The following is a 7,100-nucleotide window of genomic DNA, read 5'->3' on the forward strand; positions in this document are numbered from 1 at the left end:
TTCGAAAATTGCATCTATAAATACTCCTCCTCCACCATCCATTTTTACACACTTTCATGTACTTCATTTTCACACATCACTATCTACACTTTCACTCTAAAAAAATGCACGGTGGAGACTACGAATCCCCCGGCTCGCACGAATCGGGATATGGCGGCAATCCTTCCCAGCCGTTGGGATATGGCAGCGTACCGTCGGGATATGACGGCTTTCCGTCTCAGCCATGGAGTTGGAATCAACCTCCCCCGGCATGGGCATCGAGTCCAACTCCGCCACCATCTCAGCCTTGGAGGTCTTCTCCCACCCAACCTTTGGCGAGGAATCTGAGCCGCTCGGCGTTTGGAGATTACAGACCCAACCTCGACTGCTTAACCATCCCCGTCCGGAGACCATTTTCTAATCCAGTCAATCTCCTTTCACCGATGCAGATCAAGACGCACTGGATACGATGATGGATCTGATCAGTTCCGGCGTACCGGATACGCCCGTTACGACGAGAGTCGGAGGGTCCCAACGCCGCGGCGGTGGCGGTGGCGGTGGAGGATCGGGCAATGTCAGTGGAGCCGGCGGATCGGGCAACGGCGTCGGCTCCGGTGGCGGTTCGCAAAGCGGCTCAGTTCAAGTCGGAAAAAAAAAGCCCATCCACTACACCAAAGCGGAGTCCGTTGCTGTGGCGAGGGCGTGGGATGCCGCCACATCAGACCCCATATTGGGCACCGATCAGACCGAGTTTAGCTTTTGGAAGCGCGTCGTGCAGGCGTACAACGAGTTCAAACCTCAGGACTCCCTCCCGCGTGACGGGGAACAGCTCTGCAAGAAGTGGTCTAGGATTCTGCCGGCGACCTGGCGGTTCGCGGGCATATACGGGGAGTGGGCGCAGCTAGGCTGACGTGAAAGAACTTTCGATGGAGCAATACCACACGCTCGGCAATCCGAAGTTCACAATGTGGGAGGAGTTTCTAGTTCTCCAGGACTACCCAAAATTCAAGGCCATCTGTGCCCAAGAGCAGAGTCCGGCGACGAAGCGGATAAGACACAACATTGCCGGGGACTACAGCAGCGGCAGCGGCTCGCAATCGTTCGACCTGAACGAAGAGCAAGCTGCAGAGCCCTCCGCTACACACTCTAGGTGTGCCCGCCCTCCGGGACAACGTGCCTCTATTCGACTAGCTAGAGAAGCCGGCGGTTCCTCCCGACGATCGTTGGCGGCTTCTGGATCGCGCGCCCCGCAGACCGCGTCTATACCGCCTTCAAGGGCCCCTTTTGCCAGCGCGGTCTTGAGGGATACCGTATATGTGCAACTGGCGCACGAGTTGAATGATGACTGCAGCAAATACGAGACGGCAACCGACCCGTACATCAAGAATATATACTCCGACCTCATACGTCGGCTCCAGCGCCGTCTGCGCTTGGCTGATGAGGGTCCTGGGGCAGCGGCGGCCGACGGCAACGAGGGAGACGTTGAAGGCGATGGAGAAGGCGACGGAGATGAAGAAGAGGAATCGGACGACGCCACCGATTAGACGGTGGCGGCGTTTTTATTTGTATTTTTTTTACGTTCGTTGTATAATTTTACCTTTGCCAATACAACGAATATTCGGTCTCAATTACCCTCGTTTTGTAAATATTTCAATTCATCTGATTTAAAAACGAAACGAAAAAATTAAAATAAAAATTGGTTATAAAATTTTGGGGCTATTGGAAGTGTCCGCCTATAGTGAGGCAGTGGAGGCAAAAATTGGGGCTATGGACAAAAAAGTGGGGCGGGGCTATTGGAAGTGTCCGCCTATAGTGGATGCTCTAATCCCAATTTTTTGTTTCCACCACTATGGTGGACACTTCCGGTAACCTCTATTCGACTAGCTAGAGAAGCCGGCGGTTCCTCCCGACGATCGTTGGCGGCTTCTGGATCGCGCGCCCCGCAGACCGCGTTTATACCGCCTTCAAGGGCCCCTTTTGCCAGCGCGGTCTTGAGGGATACCGTATATGTGCAACTGGCGCACGAGTTGAATGATGACTGCAGCAAATACGAGACGGCAACCGACCCGTACATCAAGAATATATACTCCGACCTCATACGTCGGCTCCAGCGCCGTCTGCGCTTGGCTGATGAGGGTCCTGGGGCAGCGGCGGCCGACGGCAACGAGGGAGACGTTGAAGGCGATGGAGAAGGCGACGGAGATGAAGAAGAGGAATCGGACGACGCCACCGATTAGACGGTGGCGGCGTTTTTATTTGTATTTTTTTTACGTTCGTTGTATAATTTTACCTTTGCCAATACAACGAATATTCGGTCTCAATTACCTCGTTTTGTAAATATTTCAATTCATCTGATTTAAAAACGAAACGAAAAAATTAAAATAAAAATTGGTTATAAAATTTTGGGGCTATTGGAAGTGTCCGCCTATAGTGAGGCAGTGGAGGCAAAAATTGGGGCTATGGACAAAAAAGTGGGGCTGTGGACAAAAAAATGGGGCGGGGCTATTGGAAGTGTCCGCCTATAGTGGATGCTCTAATCCCAATTTTTTGTTTCCACCACTATGGTGGACACTTCCGGTAGCCTCCAAATTTTAAAATCAATTTTCATTTTAAAATGTTTGTAGTTTCAATCAAGTATAATTAAAATCATCGCAATGTAATAATTAGAAAACGAGCTAATTGGGACCGAATATTCGTTGTATTGGCAACGGTAAAATTATACAACGAATATTTAAAATAAAATACAAATAAAAACTCCGCCACCGTCTACTTGGTGTCGGAGTTGGCTTCTTCCTCTTCTTCTCCGCCTCCCTCGCTGCTGCCGGCCGCCGTTGCCCCAGGAGCCTCATCAGCCAACCCTAGACGACGCTGAATCCGAGTTATGAGCTTCTGGTATATATTCTTGATGTACGGGTCATCGGTGGCTAGGTATTTGCTACAGACGTCCTGCAGTTGTTGCATCAACTGCACATCTATGTTCTCCCTCAAGACCTCGTGGGGACCAGGAACCATGGGCTGCGGGATTGGGGCGGGCTGCGGGATGGGCGATCCAGACGCAGCGGACGAGTGGCGGGAGGAACGTCTAGCCCCTCTGGCGCTGCGGATAGAGTCATGTTGTCCCGGGGGCCGTCCTCGTCTAGTGTGTGTTGGGGCGGGCTCTTCGACTTGCCCATCGTTCTGCTCGAACGATTGCGAGCCGCTTCCGCTGCTGTAGTCCCCGGCAATGTTGTGTCTTGTACGCTACGGCCCAGGAGCTCCAGTGACCTCTTCCGCTGCTGTAGTCCCACATTGTGAACTTCGGCCAACCCTCCGCATTGTATTGGCCCATCGACAATGCCTTCACGTCTGCTTCGCTTCGGCCACTCTCAGCATGGAGCAGGTTGTTCTGGTATATGCTCGCGGTATATGCTCGCGAACCGCTTGGTAGCCGGCAGAATCCTAGACCACTTTTTTGCAGATCTGTTCTGGGTCGCGCTCTCGGGCGCCGCGAGGTTTGAACTCGTTGTATGCCATCAAGATACACCTCCAAAAGCTCCCCTCGGTCTGATCGGTGCCCACTATGGGGTCCGATGTGATGGCATCCCACGCCCTCGCCACGGCAATGGACTTCGCTTTGGTGTAGAGCGTGCCCCGTTTGGAGCGCGAGCCACCGCCACTGCCAACGCCGTTGCCTCGACACCGCCACAGCCGACGCCGCTGCCCGAGCCGCCACCGGCACTGCCCGCACCACCGCCACTGCCACCACGACCGCCACCGACACTACTTCAGGTCGGACCGGGCGTTTTCACCCGTGTTGCAGGCGTATCCGGGACGCCGGAACTGAGCAGACCCATCATGGTATCCAGTGCGTCTTGATCTGCTTCGGTGTTAGGAGATTGGCAGGATGGGAAAGGGGAATCCGGACACGGCTGGTTAAGCACGTCGAGGTTGGGTCTGTAATCTCCAAACGCCGAGCGACTCAGATTCCGCTGAAAAGGTTGGGGCATGGGAGAATACCTTCACGACTGAGATGGAGGAAGGTTTGGACTCGATGCCCACGGCGGGGGAGATTGACTCCAAATCCACGGTTGGGACGGAGACCCGTCATATCCCGACGGCTGCGAAGGATAGCCGCCATATCCCGACGGCTGCGAAGGATAGCCGCTCGACGGCTGTGAAGGATTGCCGCCATAGCCCGATTCCTGCGAACCGGGTGATTCGTCGTCTCCACCGTGCATTTTTAGAGAGTGAAAGTGTAGATAGTGAATGAAGGGAGAGTGTGTGAAAATGGTGAAAAAATGGGTGGTGGGGGAGTGGTATTTATAGAGTTAATTTAAAAATAATAATACTAATAATAATAATAATAATAATAATAATAATAATAATAATAATAATAATAAATTCGAGGGGGCGCCGGCGCGACGAAAGGCCGACCAGCGCGTCCTCGCCCCGAAGTCGCCGCATGACCGTCCGTCCCGGGGCGAACGTCGCCTCCACTATAAGGCGCCCCGAGATCGCCCCGCCGGGGCTATAGCCGCGGCGGTCATAGTGGATACCCTAAGGGGCATTTGTCCCTCCTCAATATATTTCATGTAGTATTATTTTATGGAATAATTTTTAAATTTTTTTTTTCTTTATAAATGCCCCACCGCAAACTTTTAAAATTTCTTCTTAAATATATTTTTGCCCCGTTGAACTCAAATCCTAGGTCTGCCCGTGATTGTAAGTGAGGAAACTAAAAAAGTTGCATTCTTGAGAGTGTTTTTTTATAGTGATTCCGTTGTTGTTCTCAAATGGAGAGAGAGACCATTGATAACCAACAGTAGAACTATAAGGCATGAAGAAAATTTGTGAGAGAGGAAAAAATCTCTAGTTTATTTGTCTGAAATTAGTTTTCCTTTGGAACTACTACTAATTTCTATATTAAATTGGAATATAGTTAAGTCCTCTAAAATTTTTAACATCATCCTTTCTATTCTAATTTGAGTAAGTCCTCTAAAATTTTTAAAAAATTTAACCTCATCATTTCTATTCTAATTGGAGCATTTCTCTTGATACAAAGATTTAAGAAATTAGTATTATATTACTTTTAGAGGTTAAGTATATAGAGCAGAAAGTAAAAAGAATAAAATAAAAGAGGAAAAGAAAGAGAAATTTACAAAAGTGAATAATTTTTTTCAGAAAAACAACTCAATTATTTTAAGATGGTCCAAAAAAATAAATACGATGCAATTATCGTGGAATTGATGGAGCACTTATTTTACCTAATGCATGAGTTAGTTAAATTAATTAAAAACGAAAACAATGGAAAATGAAATTTGACAGTATTCGTAAATGGCAATTAAAATGGGATATTGTCGAGAACGCTTAACTGGAACTTATTTCATTGCAAATAGAACGCATAATCCATGAATGATTTTGATTGCAATGGGTACTTATTTTAAGTGGCAAATAATTGCATTTTTCTAATAAATTCGATTTCGTCTACGTATCAATAAATTTTACTACTACTCATCCATCTCATTTAAAATGTTGAACTTTTTGCCTATTAGTTTATGTCAACTAAATATTTTATATTTTCATATTTAAGATAAAATTTATTTATTTTGTCACCGAGTTAATATATTGAAGTACATTTATCTCTCTGTTTATTAGACAACAATTACACTTAAAATCTTGTAACAAAGTGATCATTTTGTAATGAGAAGTACTATATACTTATTTTGTTGTTGAAGTAATTTCTGAACAATACACAAGCTATTGCACTTCTAACAATTAATTATGAATCATTAAATTTTAGTACTGATAAAAATAATAAGATCATGAAATGATTCGCGCATGCATTTCACATAAACACACAAAATCGAAATATACAAAGTTGTTGGAATAAAGAAACTCAAATTATTGTTGATGGAAAGTTGTTTGTGTGTTAAAAAAGGGAAAGAAAAATAAATGTTCAAAATTTTTTTGTCACTTTTTTTCTCTTGTTTTATCAGATTTGAACAAAAGATAAAAGAGGAAAAGAAAGCTGTGGGCGAAGAATACAGGATGATGTAGGCCATATGAATAGATGTTTGGAAACCACCAACTCTTTCTAATCTTTATTTGCAACTAATTTGGTTCCTATATTTCAACAAATTTATTTGTTTATTAGTTATTTATTTTATTTTTATTTTGATAAAGTTAATAATTATTTCAGTTTTGAGGGGTCTAAGAAAATGACTATGTCTTATTTGCAGCCTGTAAATACAAAATCCCAAATTGTTTTTTGTTTGTTTGTTTTGCCAATGATATTCTTGGCATTTTATAATATTCTTGTTAATATAAGTAAAATGCATTTTGTAATATTATTTGGGTGTGGTCCCACTTCCCATATATCATTACCCATCAAATTGATATTTTGAGTAAGAGATCCTAAGGTGTGACATGCAGCAGGATGGACCACTTCTCTAATAATAGACAATATTTATTGTTTGTAAAAAAGTAAAAATATTGAAAAATGTTCACAAATCATTATGCCGTATTTTTTTTGAGTATATAAAAACATTTACTTGTTGAAATCCTATATGCTATTTGCCCAAATTGGCATTTCTGATTGGGTTCGGCCAGCAAAAATGAAATGAGAACACATTAATCTTCAGTTAATAAAATACTGTCAGTACTACTACTATATTCTTTAGTTTCTTTTATCACTATATAATCTCTTTTTTTAAAATATAAAAAAATTGTTTTATTAAGTTAAATACATATACAAGCACAGAGTCCCATTATCCACAAATCCACTCTTAAAGACCGAACTAGAAACCAAATTAGGGTCATCCATTTTCTTAATCTCGTGGTTAGGATTAATTTACAATTAATTTAATATTTTATTCAATAAAAACTTTTTATTTTGATTTTTTATTTTATTTTATTTTTTTAAAAAAATTTTATTTAATAAAAACTTGCCGGAGTAAATAATAAACTATATTAACTAAATAATGAACTAAATGAAGTATGTTATGAAGTAATTTTGACATGTTATTGAAATATATTAATGATACAACAAATTTTTGTGTTAAACGTTAAGCGGTAGTAATGAACTATATTCAATAAATAATGAACCAAATGAACGTTAGTAATGAAGAAAATATTACATTTTA

Source organism: Salvia splendens, chromosome 5, assembly GCF_004379255.2.
Source record: "Salvia splendens isolate huo1 chromosome 5, SspV2, whole genome shotgun sequence".
In the NCBI taxonomy this organism is placed as follows: Eukaryota; Viridiplantae; Streptophyta; class Magnoliopsida; order Lamiales; family Lamiaceae; genus Salvia; species Salvia splendens.